The sequence below is a fragment of the Ranitomeya imitator genome, chromosome 3 (genome assembly GCF_032444005.1).
Source record: "Ranitomeya imitator isolate aRanImi1 chromosome 3, aRanImi1.pri, whole genome shotgun sequence".
NCBI classification, from domain to species: Eukaryota; Metazoa; Chordata; class Amphibia; order Anura; family Dendrobatidae; genus Ranitomeya; species Ranitomeya imitator.
In genome coordinates this window covers 137010260-137032646 of record NC_091284.1, presented here as the reverse complement: position 1 = coordinate 137032646, position 22387 = coordinate 137010260, and positions in this window count along the sequence as shown.

Here is a 22387-nt window from a genome sequence, read left to right as displayed (position 1 = left end):
TGGCAGTCGGGACAGGATCTGTGGCTGCTCACGTCTGAGCTGACCCATGCCGAGGTCTAATTACTGCTGGTAATACCGTAATTGATCCAACCGGAGTATGATCCTTAATGTGTGTACACAACTTTTATGACAGATGAGTCATGTATGATATTTGTGCTTTAAGAACCTTCTGTGATTCACAATCACCTTTAATACCTGGACTAACATGACTGAGGCCAAAGATCATTTTGCTCACAGCCTACACGTCCTACTTTTAAAGGACAAAGGTAACTCCCGCAGCTCGGGAATGAAACCGTCTGGCTGGAAAGTCTTCGTTTTCTAGTGTTACACATTAAAAGAGCAAAGTAAATCCGTTAATTTTAAGCTAATCACTTCTTGGCTTATATACAGCCCCATTATGATGAGGTCTATATATTTACAGGAGTATTGGATCCCGTCCTGTGAGATCAGAAAGACTTACGTGTAAACTCCTCTTCATCAAACTAGCCAAGGGCAGGTGAATTAGTCCCAATTAGATGGTTTACCGCTAAAATCTGGCTTTAAAGCTCAGTCTTCTGGAATGTTGTCATTATCCAGTTCTTTGGCTTGTCATGTTAGAGGTGAGCCATGTAATATCCATTAAGCACTTAGCTAATCTTACGGGGGCATGGAATGACTGTTCAAACCAAGTACAGGTAATCAATGCACAAAGGAGGGTCCAATCATTTAATATACACCTTCCCATCCATCTCTACCCGTCTCTGCCTCGATGAAGCCAGAGCTGTCAATCAAAAAAGGGGATGGAGATCGATGGAAAACAAGCAGGTGGTAAGCTGTAGTTAAATGTTTGGCCCCGCCACGCTGCACCGAGCGCATGTACTTGGTTTGGACGGTCATTCTGTGCTGACAAGAGTCAGTTTAAAGGAATTGTCCAGTGAAAGTAGATTACCACCTAACATGTTGATCGGTGGAGATCCAACTACTGGGGCCGGCACTGATCGGCAGAACGGGGCACTCTTACCCCCTCATCAGACTAAGAGTGGTAACACGCATGATCAACTGCTGCTGCAGTAACTCCTTATGTGGCTTACGAGCACGCTGTTCTGCCTTTTCCAGAAGCCCCATAAAGAATGGCTAAAGCGGTAGTCGATCATCTATATACAGTGCCTTGAAAAATATTGAACTTCCTCGTGAACTTTTCCACATATTTTTCATGCAACACCCACAAACTTAATTGTATTTTATGTGATATACCAACACAAAGTATCAAGCATTTGTGAAATTAAAAGGAAATGATACATGGATTTCTAAATATTTTAAAAATATAAATCTGAAAATTGTGATGTGCATTTGTATTCAGCCCCAATCTGAGTCAATACTTTGTAGGACCACCTTTTGATGCAATGACTGCTGCAAGTCTTTTGGGGTCTGTCTCTTCCAGTTTTGCACATCTAGAGGCTGACATTATTGCCTACTCTTCTTTGCAAACTCGCTCTAGCTCAGTGATATTGGATGGAGAGCATCTATGAAGAGCAATTTTCAAGTTTTGCCACAGATTCTTCTTAGGATTTAAGTCTGGACTGTAACTGGGCCATTCACACACATGAATATGCTTCAATCTAAACCATTCCATTGCAGCTCTGGCAGCATGTTTTGGGTCACTGTCCAGCTGGAAGGTGAACCTATGCCCTAGGCTCAAGCCTTTTGCAATCTCTCACATGTTCCTCCAGGATTGCCCTTAGCTCCATCCCTCTTCCCATCAACTTTGACCAGCTTAACTGTCCCTGCTGAAGAAAACATACCCACAGCATGATGATGTTGTCACGTTTGATTGTGCGGATAGTATTTTCAGAGTGATGTCCAGGGTTCCGCAGCGTCAAACCCGCAACGTCCAGATGTTACAGCATAGTGGAGGGGATTTCATGAAATATGAACTATGCGTTCAGAAATGCAGGCGGTAGACCTGCGTATCCGGACATGCGGTGCGTCTTTACAGACCGCAGCATGTCTGTTTACGATGCGGAGACGCTCCGTCCCCGCAGCGTAAATTTCCCATAGACCAACATTAGATGCGGTAAAACCGCATCTTATTATTAGTCACATGCGTAATAACTGCGTAAACGCAGCTTACTACGCATGCAAACTAATTTAAATAATCTCTTTACCTTGTGACCGCCGCATGTCCACATCCACTGCAGTTCTCGCGATGACTGAGCTCACCGCGAGAACTGCCATACACGTGACCGCCAGGGTTACCTCCGGTCACTAGGCTGATTCTCACGATCAGCTGATTGTGAGAACTATAGTGCAGGTGACAGCTGGAGTTATCTCCGGTGGTCATCTACAAGCTCTGCTACATTTGGATGTCAGGCATCCAGATGTAGCAGAGCTGGACTCGTCGTGGGACATGCGTTATAAAGGATTACGTTTGCACAAAGTATTTGTGTTGGTTTATTTTTTTTTTTTGCAGGAGATCGAGGGATTCGGGAATTAGCAGAACAATAAAGATGGGAAAACTGTGTAGTGTTTTATTTCATTAAAATACTTTATTCTGGCTGTGTCTTTATTTATCATGTAACAACTATAGGATTAGTAATGGATAGATGTCTTATTGGCACCACTCCATTACTAATGGGCTTGATGTCATCTTACATTACAAAGGTGACATTAACCCCCAAACTATTACCCCATTTGCCACCGCTACAGGGCAGTGGGAAGAGCGAGGCTAAGTGCCGGAACTGGCACATCTTAAAGATGCGCAATTTCTGGGACGGCTGAGAGCTGGTGTTTGTAGCCGGGAAGGGGAGCAATATCCATTGTTCCTTCCTAGGCTATTAATATCAGCCCGCAGTGGTCTGCCTAGCCTTTGCTGGTTATTAATTATAGGGGGACCCCACATCATTTTTTTTGTGGGGTCCCTCTATTTTAATAGCCAGTAAAGGCTAAGAATATAGCTGTGAGGTGATATTATTAACCTGGGAAGATCCGTGGATATTACCCCCTTCACAGGCTCTAAACATTGGCCCCCATTCGCTGGCTTTCCCTCTGCTGGTTTTGAAAATTGCATGGGAGCCCACGCCATTTAAAAAAAAAAAAAATATATAGTTCTTACCGATAACGGTATTTCTCTGAGCCCATGACGGCACCACGGAGAGAGGGGATCCGCCCACCAAGGACAGGAAACCTACGGATAAAAAGGCGGTACCACTCTCCTGCATCAGTTGTTTACATAGATAACGATGGGAGACTACTAAGACATTTGTAAAATTTTAACTGTTTAGCATAATAAGATACCGCGTGAATTTAAACTTCTAATAGACTATGGCACTATTTCAATGTGTGCACCCATAAGTGAAGGGAGGGAATGTACGGGTGCCATCATGGGCTCAGAGAAATACCGTTATCGGTAAGAACTATATTTTTCTCTGATCGCCCATGACGGCACCACGGAGAGAATTACATAGATAGTACATTCAGGGAGGGACCACCGCCTCCAGAACCCTTTTACCAAAAGTAAGGTCTGAAGAGGAGATTAAGTCCAATCTATAGTGCCTATAGAATGTGGATGGTGAGGACCAGGTAGCAGCTCTACATATCTGGTCTATGGAAGCTCCGGCCTTCTCCGCCCAGGAAGTCGCTACTGCCCTTGTTGAGTGAGCCTTAACCTCCCCGGGAACGGACATCCCACTTGCAGAGTATGATAGACTGATGGCGTCTGTGATCCATCTTGCTATGGTGGCTTTAGATGCTTTTTTCCCCTTCCGGGGACCCTGGAAACACACAAACAGAGAGGAATCCTCCCTACTCTCTCTAGTGACTTCTAGGTAATGTAAGAGACATCTCCTTACATCTAGTGTATGTAGTTTTTGTTCCTCCTTATTTTTAGGATTAGGACAGAAGGAGGGGAGAGATATCTCTTGAGACCTGTGAAATTTTGAAGCCACTTTCGGGAGATATGCTGGGTCTGTTTTTAGAACAACCCTATCCTCTAGAAATTGTGTGTGAGGGGGATTGGCTGAAAGGGCCTGTAAGTCGCTGACCCTACGGTAAGAAGTGAGGGCGACTAAAAGAGCTGTTTTGAGAGATAGTGTTTTTATTGTAGATTCATGTAATGGTTCAAATGGGGAACTAGTCAGGGCATTAAGGACCAAATTTAAGTACCATTGAGGAACCACTTTTACTGGCAGAGGCCTAGATCTTCCTGCCGCCCTAATGAATCTAGAGACCCATCTATTTGAAGCTAAGTCAAAATTAAATAGGGCACCTAATGCTGCCACATGAACTTTTAGGGTACTGGTGGCTAAACCCATTTCCAATCCGTTTTGTAGGAACTCTAATATGGCATTAATGGGAATTTCTTTCCCTATTTTAGTACCTGAAAAGGACAGGAACTTTTTCCATATTTTGACGTACTGTTTTGTTGTAACCGGCTTCCTACTTTTCAACAGAGTTGAGATTAACCCTGAAGAGAATCCTCTGCTTTCTAATATTTTCCTCTCAAGAGCCAGGCTGTCAAGTGTAAGTTCTTGACCTGCGGATGATAGATTGGGCCCTGTGACAACAGACCCTGGAGGTCTGGTAATACCCAAGGGTCGGATATTGACATCTTCCTCATCCATGAGAACCAAGGTCTCTTCGGCCAGAACGGGGCAATTAAGATGACCAGCGCCCCGTCCTCCCGAATCTTCCTCAGCACTGCTGGAATCAGAATGAGAGGAGGAAAGGCATAGACCAGATGGTGACCCCAAGAAATCAGGAAAGCATCCACAGCTACCGGGTTCCCCAGGGGAGATAGGGAGCAAAAGGCGGCTACTTTTTTGTTTAAATGGCTCGCGAAGAGATCTATTTTGGGAACACCCCATTTTTGCGTGATCTGGGTAAATATCTCTGGATTTAGTTCCCATTCCCCCTGTTTTAGGCTGGATCGACTGAGGAAGTCTGCCTTGTAATTGTCTATCCCTTTTATGTGTAGGCTTGTCAGGGATAAAAGGTTGTTTTCGGCTATTTGAAGGATCGAGTTGGCCACTTCCATTAGACTTTTGGAACGGGTTCCCCCCTGATAGTTTATGTAAGATACTACCACCTGATTGTCCGACATCACCCTTACATGGTGAGATTGAAGGACTCCCAAGAATTCCTGAAGGGCAAATTTTACTGCCAGGAGTTCCTTCATGTTGGAGGAATTGTTTGCAAGGGATGGAGACCAAATGCCCTGAGCTACTAGGTCGCCCAGATGAGCCCCCCACCCTGAGGGGCTTGCGTCCGTGGTTAGGACTTTTGATATCGGGATTACCCATGGGACTCCCTGGGAAAGATTTTCCTGCAATGTCCACCAAGTCAGAGAGAGATTGGTGCGAGGAGACAATGTTAACCGCCCGTCTAAATGCTCTCCTAGGAGGATTTGCTCTGACAGTGGAGATCCCTCGAATGTAGTTGGGCCCACTGGACTGCCGGGATGCAAGAGGTCATAGAGCCTAACAGTGACATGCCCTGTCGGAGAGTTATAGAGGGGAGAGATTGTACTCTTGATGCTAAGCTTTTTATCTTTTGTAATTTGCTCTCTGGGAGCCGGCATTCCATTTTTCTGGAGTCTAGAGTGAGACCTAGGTACTCCTGAACCTGAGAAGGCACTAGTCTGGATTTCTCTAGGTTTATTAGCCAGCCCAGGTCTTTTAGAGAATGAATCACTAAATCTAGTTGATTCTTGCAATGTTGCGGAGAGGAGCCTATCACCAGGAAATCGTCCAGATATGGTACGATCAGGGTGTTTTTTTCCCTGAGGTGAGCCATTACCTCCGCGACCAGCTTTGTAAAGACCCTCGGGGCTATTGCTAGGCCAAATGGAAGGGCTGTGAACTGGAAGTGGCTTAGGACTCCCTTGATGTGGATTGCCATTCTGAGGAATCTTTGGTGCTCCTTGTGTATTGGGACATGATAATATGCGTCCTTCAGGTCCAGGACCACCATGAAGCACTGAGGAAAAAGCATTTTGATCGATGACTTTATCGTTTCCATTTTGAATGCTTGAACCTCTAAGTAATTGTTTAGATTCTTCAGATTGATAATGGTCCTGAAACAACCATCTGGTTTCTTTCTCAGGAATAGAGGGGAATAGTACCCTTGTCCTCTTTCTTGGGGGGGAACTTCTAGGAGTACTCCTTTTTTTACTAACCCCACAATCTCGTTTTCTAGTGTTAGCTGTTCTTCTGCCGAGGATCTGGTAGATGTTATCTTGAAAGAGGGACGAGGGTACTTCTTGAATGTTAACCTCAGTCCTGATTCTATGATGTTTAGGATCCATTGACTGGAGGTAATCTTTTTCCAGGCTGGGAGAAAGAGAGATAATCTCCCCCCCACCTGGGGTGAACCTTCATTGTGGAGGTTTTTTGCTGTCATTGAGGTTTTTGTTGAAGATAAATCCTTTATTCTTATTTTTCTTATCTTCCCACTTCCCCTGGCCTCTCCCTGGGTTCTTACGGAAAAACCTCTTGTTCCGAAAGGGCTTCCGATAAGAGGGGAGACCCAGAGAGGGGAAGGATTTTTTCTTGTCCCCGGCTTTTTCCAAGATGTCATCTAGAGTCGACCCGAACAGGAACTCTCCTTCACAGGGGATGGTACAGAGTTTTGTTTTTGTTTGTAGGTCGCCCGGCCAATTCTTAAGCCAGAGGGCGCGCCTGGCCGCATTAGCAAACACTGCTGCTCTGGCGGATAGCCTGATGGAGTCGGCCGAGGCATCTGCTAGGAAAGCCGCAGCCCCCCTCATTACGGGTAATGTGTTCAGAATTGAGTCCCGGGAAGTTTTCCCCTTTAATTGACCCTCTAGTTGGTTCAGCCAGATCATCAGAGAGCGAGAAGTGCATGCTGCTGCAACTGCCGGCTTCAGGCCTCCTCCCGCTGCCTCCCAGGAGCCTTTGAGAAAGGCATCTGCCTTCTTGTCCATGGGGTCTTTTAGAACCCCCATGTCCTCAAACGGGAGGGCAAATTTCTTTGAGGCTTTAGCAATTGCTACATCTAATTTGGGGGCCTTTTCCCAAAAGGAGCACGATTCTTCCTCGAAGGGGTATTTCCTTTTTGGAGTTAAGAGGGTCTTCCTCATGGGCTTCTTCCATTCCTTCTTAATTAAGGCTGAAATTGCTTCGTTAAGCGGAAAAGCTCTCCTCTTTTTCTGTTCTAGGCCCCCAAACATGATGTCTTGTACTGTTTTTTTAGGATGGGAGTCTACCAACCCCATAGTACTTCTCACTGCCTTTATGAGGCCATCAGTATCCTCTAGAGGGAAACAGTTATGTCCCCCCGAGGAAGAAGTAGATGACGAAGATGAGTCGGAGGAGTCGGAGGACACTGAACTCTCACTATCACTTTCAGATTTTGAGACTGGAGATGGAGACCTATGCCTGGTCTTTCTCCTTTTTTTCCCACTTTTTAGTGACTTAAAAGTGTCCTCTACTTGCTCTTTAATTAGGCTCTTAAGATCTGATGCAAACCCTGGAAGGTTTTCAGATACAGTCTGCTGAATGCAAGTATTGCATAGTCTCTTATCCCATGTAGGTGGAAGATCCTCTCTACAGATGGCGCAACTTTTGTGTTTAGTTTTAGCTACGCTTTTCCTCCCCTAAAAGAGACAAATAACACTCTTACTGTCTCTGACATTCACGAAGATCCACTTACCACCTCCAGGACCCATAAATACCGATTGGGGGTTCTCTGCCTCTGGCTTTTTCCCCGACGCCGTACTGGACTCCTTACTGTGTTGAGACCTTTGGCGTTCTTTGCTGGTGTCCTGGTGCCCCTTCTGCTGTCGCCTTTTTTGCTGCTGCTGCTGCTGCTGCGGCGATACTGCAGGTGGAGGTGATTCGGGCAGAGGTGATGCCGGGTCGCTCATACTGCTGCTGGTCTGCGTGCCTTGAAACTCGGCTGAGTTGGCGCTCCTATTCCCCTTGAGGCTCCTGCCTACTACTGCAGAGCCACTGGGAGGATGAGGGTTCTTCTATTTGAATCCTCCCGCCGCTTCCCTGCACTTGCGCAGTAGCGACGGTCGTAGGAGGAGCGCCAAACGCCGGCGCCTGCGCAGTAATCCGAGCCACACACTGCTCAAAGGCGCTCTAGCGGTGATCCCGCCGGCGCCTGCGCAGACCGAACCGTCCCCCAGAAGTCCTACCGGCGCCTGCGCATAGCGCACCAAGCGCCCGGCCAGAAGCCCCGCCGGTGCTTGCGCAGAGCGCACCAAGCGCCCGGCCGGAACTTCACCGGCGCCCACGCAAGCGCATCAAGCGCCCGGCCAGAAGCCCCTCCGGCGCCTGCGCAGAGCGCACCCAGCCGGAAGCCCCGCCGGCGCCTGCGCATACCGGCGCACGACCTCAGAGCCTGTGTCCTCGCGAGACCAGCTGGATACCGGGCATGCGCAAAAGCGGCGCCCGGAAGCAGATATGGCGCTGCTGACCGGCACCCCCGGTCCTATGCAGCCCCTGAAGCGCGATTCCTGCACGCCCGATGGCGGTGCAGTGTGCAGACTGACGCTTGATTTAGGGAGGGTTCGCGCTGCACCTCCCGCAACCACAGAGGGACCCCCCTGGATGTTGCCGCTGCTGCATCTTACCTGGGGAGGTGACCGCGAACTCCTTGTCACCTCCCCCGCACACCCTTTCGGCCCACTGGCTCCCAGCGGTGGCGCTTCGGGTCACCACCCTAGCCGAGGCAGAGGGACCCCAGCTGCCTGAATCGGACTGGTTGGCCCCGGAATTCCAACGACGAACTGGTAAGTCCGTAGGTCTCCCATCAAGGACAGGAAACCAACTGATGCAGGAGAGTGGTACCGCCTTTTTATCCGTAGGTTTCCTGTCCTTGGTGGGCGGATCCCCTCTCTCCGTGGTGCCGTCATGGGCGATCAGAGAAAAATGTATTTATGAAAAAAGGAAAGGACATTACATATTCCTGTGTGGCCAGTGTGACACTTGCGAGTATTATGCGAGTCTCTCGCATCAACACCCAACACTCGGGACTGGAGTGTGCAGCTGCATGCATTTCTATGCAGCCGCACACGTCAGTCCGAGTGCCGGCGGCAGTGACAGGTGCTGATGTGAGACAAGCGTGCGAGTTTCTCACATCATACTCGTAAGTGTGACCCCAGCCTGTCACGTACTTCTGGATGTGACACCAGATTCAACATATGTAAATTAGTTTGCATGCGTTGTAAGCTGCAATTCGTCAGTTATTACGCATGTGACTAATAATTAGATGCAGTTTTACCACATCTAATGATTGTCTATGGGAAATTTACGCTGCGGAGACAGAGCATCTCCGTATCGTAAATGGACATGCTGCGGTCTGGAAAGACGTGCCCACATGTCCGTTTACTCAAGTCTACCGCCTGCGTCTTTGAACGCTTAGTGGAGATGGGATTTCATGACATCCCCTCCACTATGCTGTAACATCTAGCCGCTGTGGGTTGGACGCTGCAGATGTACACAGCGTCCAATCCACAGCATTTACTGACTGTGTGCACATACCCCATCTGCAAACAGGAAATCACTTTTTTTTTCCCTTCCCAGAAGCCAATTTTCAATAAGCTTTAGTTCAAGTGACAAAAAAAACGCATCAAAAACGCATGCGGAAAAAATGCATCAAAAACGCAGGTGAACTGCCAGTGACCTCAGATGCAGATTTCACGTGTGTCAAATCCTGAGCAAATACTTAGCTAATCCTGATCGTGCAAACATACCCTTAGGCCTCTTTCACATTTCCATCGGTACGGGGCCGTCGCAAACCGTCGGCCCGACGGACGTTGTGCAAAATTGTGCACAACGTGGGTAGCGAATGCAGTTTTCCGACGCATCCGTGGCCCATTCTGAAGTTCGGGGAGGAGGGGGCGTAGTTCCGACCGTGCATGCACGGTCGGAAATGGCGGATCCGATGCACGAAAAAACGTTCCCTTAAACGTTTTTTCATCACGACGGTCCGCAAAAACACGACGCATCCGTTGCATGATGGATGCGACGTGTGGCCATCCGTCGCAATCCATCGTCAATAAAAGTCTATGGCAAAAAAACACATCGTGCGGGCACATCTGCAGGATCCATTTTTTTTTACCAAAACGACGGATTGCGGCGGACGGCAAAAAACGGAAGTGTGAAAGAGGTCTAAGTCTCTCGCATCAATACCCGGTGCTGCCGCCGGCACTCAGGACCGGAGTGTGTGGCTGCATGTATTTCTATGCAGCCACATGCTCCGATCCCGAGTGCCGGCGGCAGTTCCGGGTATTGATGCGAGTTTCTCGCATCACACTCGCAAGTGTGACCCCGGCCTAATACTGACCGTGGGGTTGTAACCCAAGGCCGGAGTCATAGTAGAGAGGAATACGGACGAGTGCTATGACATAAAAAAAATTGCATAGCACTCGGATCAGTATTCATCCATAGGGAGGGTCCCATCACCGTTTTTTCCTTTGGCCGTATTGTACGTGCGAGTGAAATCGCAGCATGATGCGATTGTCACCAACACTCGCCGAGTTTCACTCGCTCACAGGCTCACTCACAACCATATAAGCCTATGGAGTGAGACAACGCACATCACTTGGATATAATTTGAGTGATGTGCATTGTACGCCGTCCCCGGCAATGGAGGAGATGGAGAAATTCATTTCTCCACCTCCTCCACAGCCGTGCGCCGATCCTCTCTGTCCGAGAGGCTTGGAGCACAGACGCATGACACTCAGCTCCCGCTCGCAGCAGTGCAGGATCCGAGGGTCATTAGCATATCGCATCCGACGCTCTTGCATCGGATGTAATACCCTAGTGTGACGCCAGCCTAAGGCTATGTGCATACGTTGCGGATTTTAATTCATTTCCGTGGCATTTTTGGCAGCACGGATTCGCATCATATCTGCAGTGTAGTGCACAGCCAATGTTAGTCTATGTGAAATTGACATTTGTGCACATGCTGTGGGAAAAAACGCACGGAAACACCAGGGTTACTTACTGGTAACAGGTTTTTCCGGAACCCATGACGGCACACCTGAGAGAGGGGATCCGCCCAGCCAGGACAGAAAACCCTACTGAAAATAAAAGGGCGGTACCTCTCCCTCGCTTCAGTTGGTTTTCAGAGCATGAGAGGCCCCCTGGTTAGTACACATGGCAATCCAACACCACATCATATTAACTAAAAAAGCACCCAAAACAATAGTGCACACCGAAAGGGTGATAAAGGGGGGGAATATACAGGTGCCGTCATGGGTTCCGGAAAAACCTGTTACCAGTAAGTAACCCTGGTGTTTTCCCTTCCCCCATGACGGCACACCTGAGAGACTTTTGTAGAATGAAACCTTAGGGAGGGACCACCGCTTGGAGTACCCTTCTACCAAAGGTTAGGTCAGCAGAGGAGGAAAGGTCTAGCCGGTAGTGCTTGAAAAAAGTTGAGGGTGAGGACCAGGTAGCGGCCTTGCAAATTTGATCAATTGATACCTCAGCCTTTTCCGCCCAGGAGGTAGCCATGGCTCTGGTAGAGTGAGCCTTGATGCCTTCAGGAACCGGAGTGCCACCCGCAGAGTAGGATAAACTAATGGCCTCCCTAATCCATCTAGCAATAGTACTTTTAGCTACCCCACACCCTCTTTTGCTACCCTGAAAGGCTATGAATAGGGTTTGGTCTTTCCTCCACTGACTAGTCATAGATATGTACTGTAACATAGATCTTCTCACATCTAGCATGTGGAACTTTTGTTCCCCTGGATTTTTGGGATTACTACAGAAAGATGGTAAGGTAATCTCTTGACTCCTATGGAACTTTTGAACCACCTTGGGGAGATAAGCCGGGTCCGGTCTTAGAACGATCCTGTCATCAAAAACCTGAGTATAAGGAGGGGATATTGACAGGGCTTGCAAATCACTTACCCTACGTGCCGATGTTAGGGCTACTAGAAGAACTGTTTTAAGGGTAAGTAATTTAGGTGATAACTCCTGTAAGGGCTCGAACGGGTGTTTAGTTAGAGCTTCTAAGACCAAATTTAGATCCCAAGGAGGGATTTTTGGGATAACGACCGGCCGAGATCTACTGCAAGATTTTATGAATCGTGAAACCCATCTATTTGAGGCAAGATTACAGTTATACAGGGCCCCCAAGGCTGAAACCTGAACTTTAAGGGTGCTGGTTGCTAACCCAAGATGTAATCCTGCTTGCAGAAATTCTAGGATAGGACCCACTGGAGCCACCTCCCCCAATGGTTCACCCAGGAAGTCAAGAAATTTTTTCCATGTCCTACCATAGATTCTAGAAGTTATGGGTTTTCTGCTTTTCAACAGGGTGAAGATTAAACCTGGTGAGAATCCATGGCGACTTAGTAACGCCCTCTCAAATTCCAGGCTGCCAGATGGAAGCCCTTCACCTGAGAGTGGGTTACTGGGCCCTGGGTTAGTAGGTCCGGAATTTCTGGCAAAATCCATGGATCTGTTAACGACATCTGTCTTAGAAGGGAGAACCATGGTCTCCTTGGCCAAAATGGAGCTATGAGGATAATCCTCGCCTGATCCTCTCTGATCTTCCGGATCACAGCTGGGATCATCACTAGGTATTAGTAGGGCATCTACTGCGAAGGGATGTTCTCTTGGATTCAAGGAGCAGAATTTTCTGACTTTTTTGTTGTGAGAATTGGCAAACAAGTCTATTTCTGGTGAGCCCCAGGCTTGGACTATTTGCTGAAATATCTGGGGGTTTAAGGACCATTCCCCCTGTCTTAAGCCTCTGCGACTCAGGAAGTCTGCTTGAGTGTTTTCTATGCCCCTGATGTGTAGTGCCGACAGAGATAACAGGTGTTGTTCCGCCAGTTGGAAGAGGAGTTTTGACGCATTCATGAGGCCTTTGGACCTCGTTCCTCCCTGATGATTGACATACGCCACCACTGCTCGATTGTCTGTTAGGATTCGAGTATGGCGACCCTGGAGTAAAGGGAGAAAATGTCTTAGGGCTTTCTCCACTGCCCATAGCTCTTTTTCGTTTGATCCATAGTTTATGGACCAGGTACCTTGTACAGAGTGAGATCTCAGATGAGCTCCCCAACCTGTACCGCTTGCATCGGTCGTGATGATGTCTATGACCGGATTTTTCCACCGGACCCCCTTTGTCAGGTGGTGTTCTACAGTCCACCAAGCTAGGGAATCCCTCACGCTCAGGGAGAGACATAGATTTCCTTCTAAATGCCCTCTTAACAGTCTTTGAGCTGAGAGAACTTCCCACTGTAGTTGTCTTAGGTGGAATTGTGCCCATTCTACTGCCGGTATACACGATGTTAATGAGCCTAGAAGGGACATCGCCTTTCTGAGAGTCATTGCGGGTTGACGTATTGCTGTACTGGTCAGGTTTATTATCTTGTCCACTTTGTTTTGTGGAAGGAGGCAGAGCTGACGCTCGGAGTCCAGTATTAACCCCAGGAAGGACTGTATTTTTACTGGCAGTAGTCTGGATTTGGGGATGTTTATTATCCAACCCAGCTCCATTAGAGTTGATGTTACCACTGATATTTGATGAGTGCAGTGGGACTCTGACCTCCCTATTACCAGGAAATCGTCCAGATATGGGACAATTACTACATCCCGGGACCGGAGGTATGACATCACTTCCACCATCACTTTGGTGAAAACTCTGGGGGCTGTAGACAGGCCGAATGGAAGAGCTGTATATTGAAAATGCTTTACCTGATTTTGAATATAGAGAGCTACCCTCAAGTATTTCCGATATTCCTGATGTATTGGTATATGGTAGTAAGCATCCTTTAAGTCTATTACTGCCATGAAGCAGTGCTGGAAGAGAAGTTTTATGGTCGTGTTTATAGACTCCATCTTGAAAGTGTAGTTCTCTATGGATTGGTTGAGCTTTCTTAGATTTATAATAGTTCTCCAAGAACCATCCGGTTTTTGGATCAAAAAGAGGGGGGAGTAAAACCCCTCTCCTTCTTCCTGAACCGGGACCTCCTGAAGAACCTTTTTGTGGACAAGTCCCAAGATCTCGGTTTCTAGGGCAGATTGTTCCTGCTGAGACTTCCGTCGGGGAGTTATTATGAAGTTTCGTCTGGGAGGACAGACGAATTTTATTTTTAGGCCGTCTCTGATGATGTTCGTGACCCAGATACTGGGGGATATATTTACCCAGGCCGGAAAGAAGAGGGAGAGTCTTCCTCCCACTTCTGGCGTAATGTCATTGGGGGGATTTTTTTGCCGATGTGGAGGGCCCTTTAAACATATAGCCCGATCTTCTTTTATCTCTAAAGTCCCAATTTTTCCTCTCCCCTGGGGAGCGACCTCTATTATATCTTCTCCTCCGAAAAAAAGGTTTTTTAGGATCTTTAGGGATGTTGGGAAAACCTTTCTTCTTATCTCCTGCATGTTCCAGGATGTCTTCAAGTTTTTTACCGAAGAGAAGTTGGCCGTCACATGGGATAGAACACAGTTTGTGTTTAGATGGCAAATCCCCCGGGCAACCTTTGAGCCAGAGGGCTCTTCTTGCTGCGTTGGACAAACCCGCGGCTCTAGCTGTTAGTCTTGCGGAATCCGCAGAAGAGTCTGCCAAAAAAGCTGCTGCTCCTTGTAGCAAAGAAATATTTGCAAGGATGTCAGTTCTGGGTACTTTGTTTTTCAGTTGATCTTCTACCTGATGTAGCCAGACCATTAGGGCACGGGCCGTACATGTTCCCGCAATCGCCGGCTTAAGGCCCCCCGCTGAGGCTTCCCAGATGTGTCTCAGGAAACTATCTGCTTTTTTATCAAGCGGGTCTTTGAGAACACCAGAGTCCTCTAACGGAAGGGATGATTTTTTTAAACATTTGGCTACTGCCCCGATTTTCTCCCAGGACTCAGAGTCTTTATCCTCAAAAGGATATCTCCTTTTGGATGAAGAGGGCAAGGAACCCATTTTTTCGGGCTTTTTCCACTCTTTGTCAATTAATGCTTTTATTTTTGCATTAACTGGAAACGTGCGTTTCCTTTTCTCTTCTAGGCCACCAAACATGACATCTTCTAGTGACCTAGGTGTCTTCTCCTCTTTAAGCCCCATTGCAGATCTAACTGCTTTGACCAGTTTATCTACGTCCTCAGTTGGGAAACATGGACGACCTCCTGAATCACTGTCCGAGGAGGAATCTGAAGACTGGACAGAGGCCGAGGAGGTAGAGGGAGACCGGGATGTTTTATGACTCCCCTGTCTCTGAGAGGCATCTGAGTCTGTGGACACCCTACGGCTTCTCCTTCTTGGTTCGCTAAGGGCCAATTTTAAGGAGTCTTTTATTTCAGCCTGTATTATGGCTTTTAGGCTAGTGGCAAAATTAGGGGTCTCTTCTTGTATGGTTTTCGTAATGCAGTCAGCACAGAGATCCTTCTGCCACTGAACTGCAAGCGGGTTTCTACAAAGGGCACACTCTCGGTTCTTTGTTTTACCAACCGCTTTCCTGGACCCCTAGTGATCAAAACAGACAAAAATGGACCCTGTTACCATAAGGGTTACATTCACGTAGATCACTCACCACCACCGACAATCAAGGGTACCGATTTTGGAGGCTGGACAGATGCACGTGAAGCATCCCTCCTGGACGCCGACGAATCCTGCCGGACAGAGCGACTGCTGTTCCTACCACTTGAGCGGCTGCTCTTGGTATGCTGGTGGCTCGGCAAGGCATCTGGTGAGAGCTCCATTTGCTGCTGCTGCTGCTGTGAAGGCGGCTGCTGCTGCTCCTGTTGTCCTACTTCCATGGTGAAGTTTATGGACATGAGCGCGTCTTCTGTGGTCTAACCCCCTTTTATGGGGGGACCACTGCACTCCCCGCCTCCTTCGGTGCCCAAATTAACCCCCTCCCACTCTCTGCCGTGCCGCCGGAGTTCCCTTTCACCGGCCGGCGTTCTCATCATGGACGCCGCCATCTTGGATCCGGCGCCCATTCCCAGCGTGCCTTGCGCGTGACGTCAGGCGAGCGACCCGGAAGCGGCCACCGCACCTGGACGCCGGCAGAGAGGGGAGGGCGGCGTGGCAGCCATGGAAGGGAACACAGCCCTCTGACCATGCTGCTCAACGCCCGCTCGGACGCAGAGACCCGGAGGACCTGCGGACGGCGCTTCCAGACCCCCGAACCCGACGCACAGGCGCTACCTGTTCTTCCACGCCGGGACGGGACCTGGGTAAGTGAACCGCCGTGTTCAGTAAGAGGGTCCCTGTCAGGACAGGAAACCCAACTGAAGCGAGGGAGAGGTACCGCCCTTTTATTTTCAGTAGGGTTTCCTGTCCTGGCTGGGCGGATCCCCTCTCTCAGGTGTGCCGTCATGGGGGAAGGGAAAATGTGGCTTTTTTTCCTGCATGTCAATTCTTTGTGCGGATCTGCAGTATTTCTGCACCCATTGACTTGCATTGAGTCAGGCACATCCGCAGCAAAACCGCAGATGTAAAAAAGATCTGCGGTTTAGCTGCGGATGAAACGCTGCAGATCGGGAGGGAAGTGTGTGGGTGTAGCTATGTGCATGTCTGTGTGCGGGTGGGGTCTGCGTGTCTGTGGTTGGCAGGGATGTCCGTGGGGGTGCGGGTGACTGCCGAGGCTGTCCATGGGTGTGCGAGCTATCCATGGGTGTGCGGGTGTATGCCTGGGCTGTCCGGGGGTCTGCGGGCTATCCATGGGTGTATGGGTGTCTGCCAGGGCTGTCCATGGGTGTGCGGGGGTCTGCCGTGGCTGTCCGGGTGTCTGCCGGTGCTGTCCATGGGTGTGTGGGGGTCTGCTGGCTATCCGTGGGTGTCTGCCTGGGCTATCCGTGGCTGTCCGGGGGTCTGCAGTGCTGTGTGTGTGTGCAGGCATCGGCTATGTCTGCTACAGTGACAGTGATTGACACATTAGCCAATGATGGGACAGTAGTAGTCCCATCATCCGGCTAATGTGTTGAATGTAAAAAAACAAACAAAAAAACCCCCAAAAACACATACAGTGCATACATAGACATACAGTACATACAATATACAGTACATACAACATAGAGTACATACTCACCAATCACCTTGATCCCGAAGCCCTCGATCACCTATAAAAAATATTAAAATAAACCAACAGTATACTCCCTGATGCGCAGTAATCCAATTAATGAGTGTCCCACGACGATCTCTCGTGGAGAGCTGCCACATCAGCTGATGCGACCGCTCTCCAGGGGCTCCGACAATACAATGACGGAAGGTATCCTTCCACACTGTATCCCTCCGCCGCTGTGAGTATAGTTCATACTCACTTGCGGCACTGCTGTGTGGGAAAATTCCCACGCAGATTTGCCATAAAGTGAGAGCCTGAACTCAGGTAACCTCAGTGATGCACTGCAGGAGCCGTTGTCTCCTGTCAGTGTTACTGGTGGCCATATAGAGCAGTGACATCACCTGATGTCAATGTTCTATAGGGGAGATCGTCGTGGGACACTCGTTAATAATTGGACTATGGCATAAAGGGAGTATATGGTTGGTTTATTATTTTAAATTTTTTGCAGGCGATCGAGAGCATCGCAGGAATTAGGCGTTGTTGTAAGTATGGTGAAATTAAGAATATTAAAATGCTTTTTCTGGCTGTCTTCTTTTTTTTTTTTTTAACTCTTTCACTACTATAGGAACCCTGATGAAGAGCGTGGCTCTTTGAAACATGTTGGTTATCTTCCACCTTCCTTTTTGAGCACCATAGTGCTCCATCCTGAACGTGACATCACAAGTAGGCGGAGCCTATCGGCCATCTTTTTTTTGCTCCGCCCGATATCCAGGGACACTACCGGCAGGAGCATCCCTGGCTCTACATCGCGCCCCACTATCTAATGAAGACAGCGCCGCAGCCCCGGACGTCTGCACTAAGCAAGTGAGCCTGCATCAAGCAGATCCATAATTACATTGCACGCTGCAGCACCCAGTATATACAGGTAAGCTGGCAGCTATATGTTTGTTAACAGGTGGATAAGTATACCACGCGGGCACTATAGTGGTTCTGTTCGCCAGATGGACTTTTAGCTATTTACACGGTCACTTGATTAACCTGAGTGGAATTGGGGTCTTTTAGGATATTTGTTTTTTGGCTCCTCTGAAGTATCCCTTCTCGATTTATCCTCAAGCGCGGTATCGATCTAGTATTATATGTTGTATGTATAGACAGTTTGGCACTACTCTGTTCGGTTTCCAGCAGCCGAGGATTATTGCTTTTTAGGGTGAGCGCCAGTGTGACCCCTCAATGCAGAGTATACAAGTTATTTTACTGTGGGAAAATAGGGATTAAGAATGGATTGTCTGAGTAGTGGAAAACCCCATTAAGTATCTATTGCCACTCTACCTATTATAATTCATAGGAACCCGTAACAAAGCAGATGTTGCTCCTCGCACAAAATAATGCTGAAACTGGGCTAGGAAGCATTAATAGCAAATAGAATATTTTCATATTTCCTGACCACTTCTCTCCTCACCGTATACAAAGGACACTGTCAAACTGCGATGCAAAACACACAGAGCACCCTCGTAAAAGGCTTCAATGAACTGGCCATGGATGGTTCTTTCTTGCCACTTACAACCACTGTCAAAAGTCTTCTTGTAAATATACGATAAATCTATAGCTCCAGTGTACCATTTACCATATCCAGCCTCAGGATACGTTTTTCATTTCAACACTAGTGCTATAACTTCTGTATAAGAGCTTGAGGTTTATTTTTATGTGTATTTTGCATGCAGAATTTAGCACATCCTAGGAGATTACTACTGTAATCATTACCACATGCAGTCTCTGCATGTGTCTCAATAAGCAGGGCTGGCAGCACATAATACATTGGCACTTCCAACTCCCCACTGAAAGTCAGCAAAATGGCTGCTGCTTTCTTGTAAAGGATGCCGCATATTTACTAAGAGTAGAGTATCTTAAGCCAGCCTAAATATAAAATGGTAAGTAAAAGTCATCACTTGATAAAGAGTCTGAAAAATCTTCGCTAGCTATGCGCAGGCAAAAAAAAAAAAATTGCACGCAAATGTGCACCATTTAAAAAAAAAAAAAAAAAAGACATTGCTGCTCTACCGAGTGAGCACAATGCTAACAAATTGCACCATTTTGGCAAAGTTAAAGGCTTATTCTCATGCTCGTTTAAGAGGCCCTTTCACCAAATTTCTCATTCTAAACTGGACACAAGAGCGCGATAATTTTTTATTTTGCATCTTCATTGTGGAGATATTAGCAAAGTATTGGCACAAAATGAATCCAAGTGGGCTTTATCAGATAACAAATCCTACAGGGAGAAAAGCATCCAAATACATACATTTGGACTTGACTAATGTGAACTCCCTCATTAGGTGCCAAATACTTTGCAGAGAGGTGAAAAAAAAAAAAAGTATTGCACTCTGCAGCCATGATTACTTTGTGTCCAGTTTCAACATGAAAAGTTTGGTGCAAGATCCTCTCCTTAATGGGTAAAATTGAAAAATGCTTGTAAAAACAAGCAAGTTTTCCATTTACCTCTTTTTCAACATCCTCCCAATTTCTGCTGATTATTTAGGCCACTAGCTATCTCGGCAGTCTATCAGCATTCGCCAAACAAGCTCTGTACTTACAACTTTTTCCTATAGAGCTGGTAAGCGCTGCACTGAACTGTGGAGCGCACCGATAATCCCCGATACAGCCAGCTTTAGGGTAACCAAGTTCCTCCAATGCCATAGGAACAAAACTGTCAGTGATGGCAGCATCAGAAAGTGCACAGCAAGCGGGCAGCCAATAGTCCGAACTGTCAAACAGGAGCGCACTGCACCCCAGCATGCAGGAAGCAGAAGAGGAGACATCCTCTAAGGCAGGGGTGGGGAACCTTTTTTCTGCCAAGGACCATTTGGATATTTAGGACATTGTACAAATTCTGCCCACAAAATACGTTGTGACACTGGAACTCGTGTCAGGACGTAATCTTTCATTGCACGCGCTTCAGCGTTCTGCAGTTAACACTGCGTGCATGTATTCACAGAGCAAGAAGTAAAGGGCCAGTGGCTGTCAAAGTACAGCTGCTGGCCCAATCACTGTGGTCCTCGGGGATCTGCCCGGGGGCCAGATAAAAGGTCAGAGGTTTTCATGAAATCATTGCAATAACTATGGAATTCCGCAAGATTCATGGCAATTTTGATTATCACAGCTTTCTTTGCTGCAACTTTGGAAAACCGTAGTAAGAAAATATCATCCTGGTGCAATGGGTGGATGTATGATGGGATTTGGAGATCATACCAGTTTTCAAATTTGGGCTGTTGCAAATTTTTTATCAAATTGGTTACAACTTTATTCGCTTTTTTCGGGGAACAGTTCAAACAGCATAGTAAAATAAGGGCGTGTTTATATTTTAAATTTAAGGCCAAATTAACCCGGCCACAAAATACGGTCTGTGTATGGACCCAGCGTCAGGTCTCCGGATCCGATACCTACAGCCTTATACATGCCATTGAGATGGTCAGGTGCAGGCCAGAAGACCCACCCCCAGTCTGTTCATTGCAGTCTGTACTCAGAGCACGTTTTACAGATATACAAAAGAGGTCTTAAAGGGGATGTCCACTACTTTAACAACCCATTCTCATTTCTCAGGTTTGGCCCGGCTAACATAAAAACACTTATACCCACCTCCCATGCCGGTGGTGCTCCAGCAGTGTCGGCACTCACGTTCCCATGTCTCACGTGAGGTTGTGTCACGTGAGCCCTGCTGGCGTCATTGTCCAATTAGTGGACAACCCCTTTTATTTTAGAAGTGGTCGGGGTGGAGAACATCAGAAGATTTGAAGTCTAAGTTCAGGTGTAGAAATACTAACGTTGCTTTCACCCTTAGGGGAATCTCTTCACACATTCGGAGGCTTGTCATTTCTTTTGGATAAATTAGTGAAAATTGCACCCTTCTACACAGGATCCCAAGTGGAAAAATTGAAAACAATCTGTGAATACATATTAGTTACAGGACACATTTTTAGGAAAAAGACAAATATGTGACTATAAAGTCTACTCCAAATATACTCATGAATCTTTATTTCGTTTTTGGATGTTTTATTTCCCATTCATAAATTGCATGGCATCTTTCCATAATATTTTGGGTAAATCAAGCGAGATTAGGAAACATAGGCCCTTTTAAATCGTACATAATCTGTACACAATTCAGTTCACACATATTATAATATAATGCAGGGCTAGAGGAGCTTGCACACCAAAGAGGCCAAGCAGAGGAAGCATGAGATACTAGACAGTGGTGTCCACGCTCCTGCTAGTCTGTAGCATTACTACACCGTGAGCCAACAGAGACCATTTGTGTGTTACCATGATGACATAAATCACTTTACTGAGCTGGTTAGTTTATTAGAAGTCCATCAGGGGAAAGTAATTAATATCCAATGTTTTCAAACTTTTTGCAATATTTTATTAAATTAAAGCCTTAAATGAAACATGGCGTGTGTAAAAAAACAAACAAAAAAACCATTTAACTTGCAGATATGAGGTTAATCTGCAGGTAAATAGCATTCTAGACCTGTCTGATGCTGGCACTTACACTCCCGCTGCCGGAAGGAAATTAAAACTATTCATCCCAGTAGCATTTGTGAATTACGGTGATGGCACCGGCGTTGGTCCAGTCACTGCTCTATGTATAGGGCATGTGGTGACTGTAATCCTGCCCCCGGCGCTGACTGACAGCCAGCTCTAAAGCTGTGCTGCTATCAGTCAGTGCCAGGGGCAGGATTAAAGCCACCGCACGCCCTATAGAGCAGACACTGAACCCCGAATGCTACCGGAAGGAATAAAGTTCATTTCCTCCCAGCAGCAGGGGTCTAAGTGCCACCACCAGGCAGGTTCAGAACACGATTAACCTGCAGGCTAACCCTGTATCTGCTGGTTAATAGCGTTTTTCTTGTGACAGGTTCCCTTTAAAGATATCAATATTGAAACGTGTAATATATGTTGGAAGAGAACATGTCAGCAGTGTCTTGCAAAACAAAAGACAGGCCCACATATTACAGAAAGTTTAACTATGACACGCTAAAGTATTTTAGAGAAAACTTAGGCCCTGATTCATAAAAGAAATCTGGTGTAAAACACTTTGAGAAGACAAAATTGTTGCGCAAAACTTAAGTGACTTTTGGCGGCGTCTTAAAAAAAAAAAAATGGGGGTGCGACGCCACACTCATCCAATTAACAGAAAGTTGTGGCATACCTTAAGCCAGGAATCTTACTCTAGTCTATGTGGTAGGGGACCACACCACTTTTTAGATGTGCCCAACTAAGGTCTGCATCACTTAATGAATCAGTAGTGTGACACCAACACGTCCCCTCTTCAAAACCAGCACTGTTCACGCCGGTCTTGATGAATTGGGAATACAGCTTAAGACACAAGCAACAGGGAGAAGAGTCCACTGAGCGACTGTCTCGCTTCTTACTACCCAG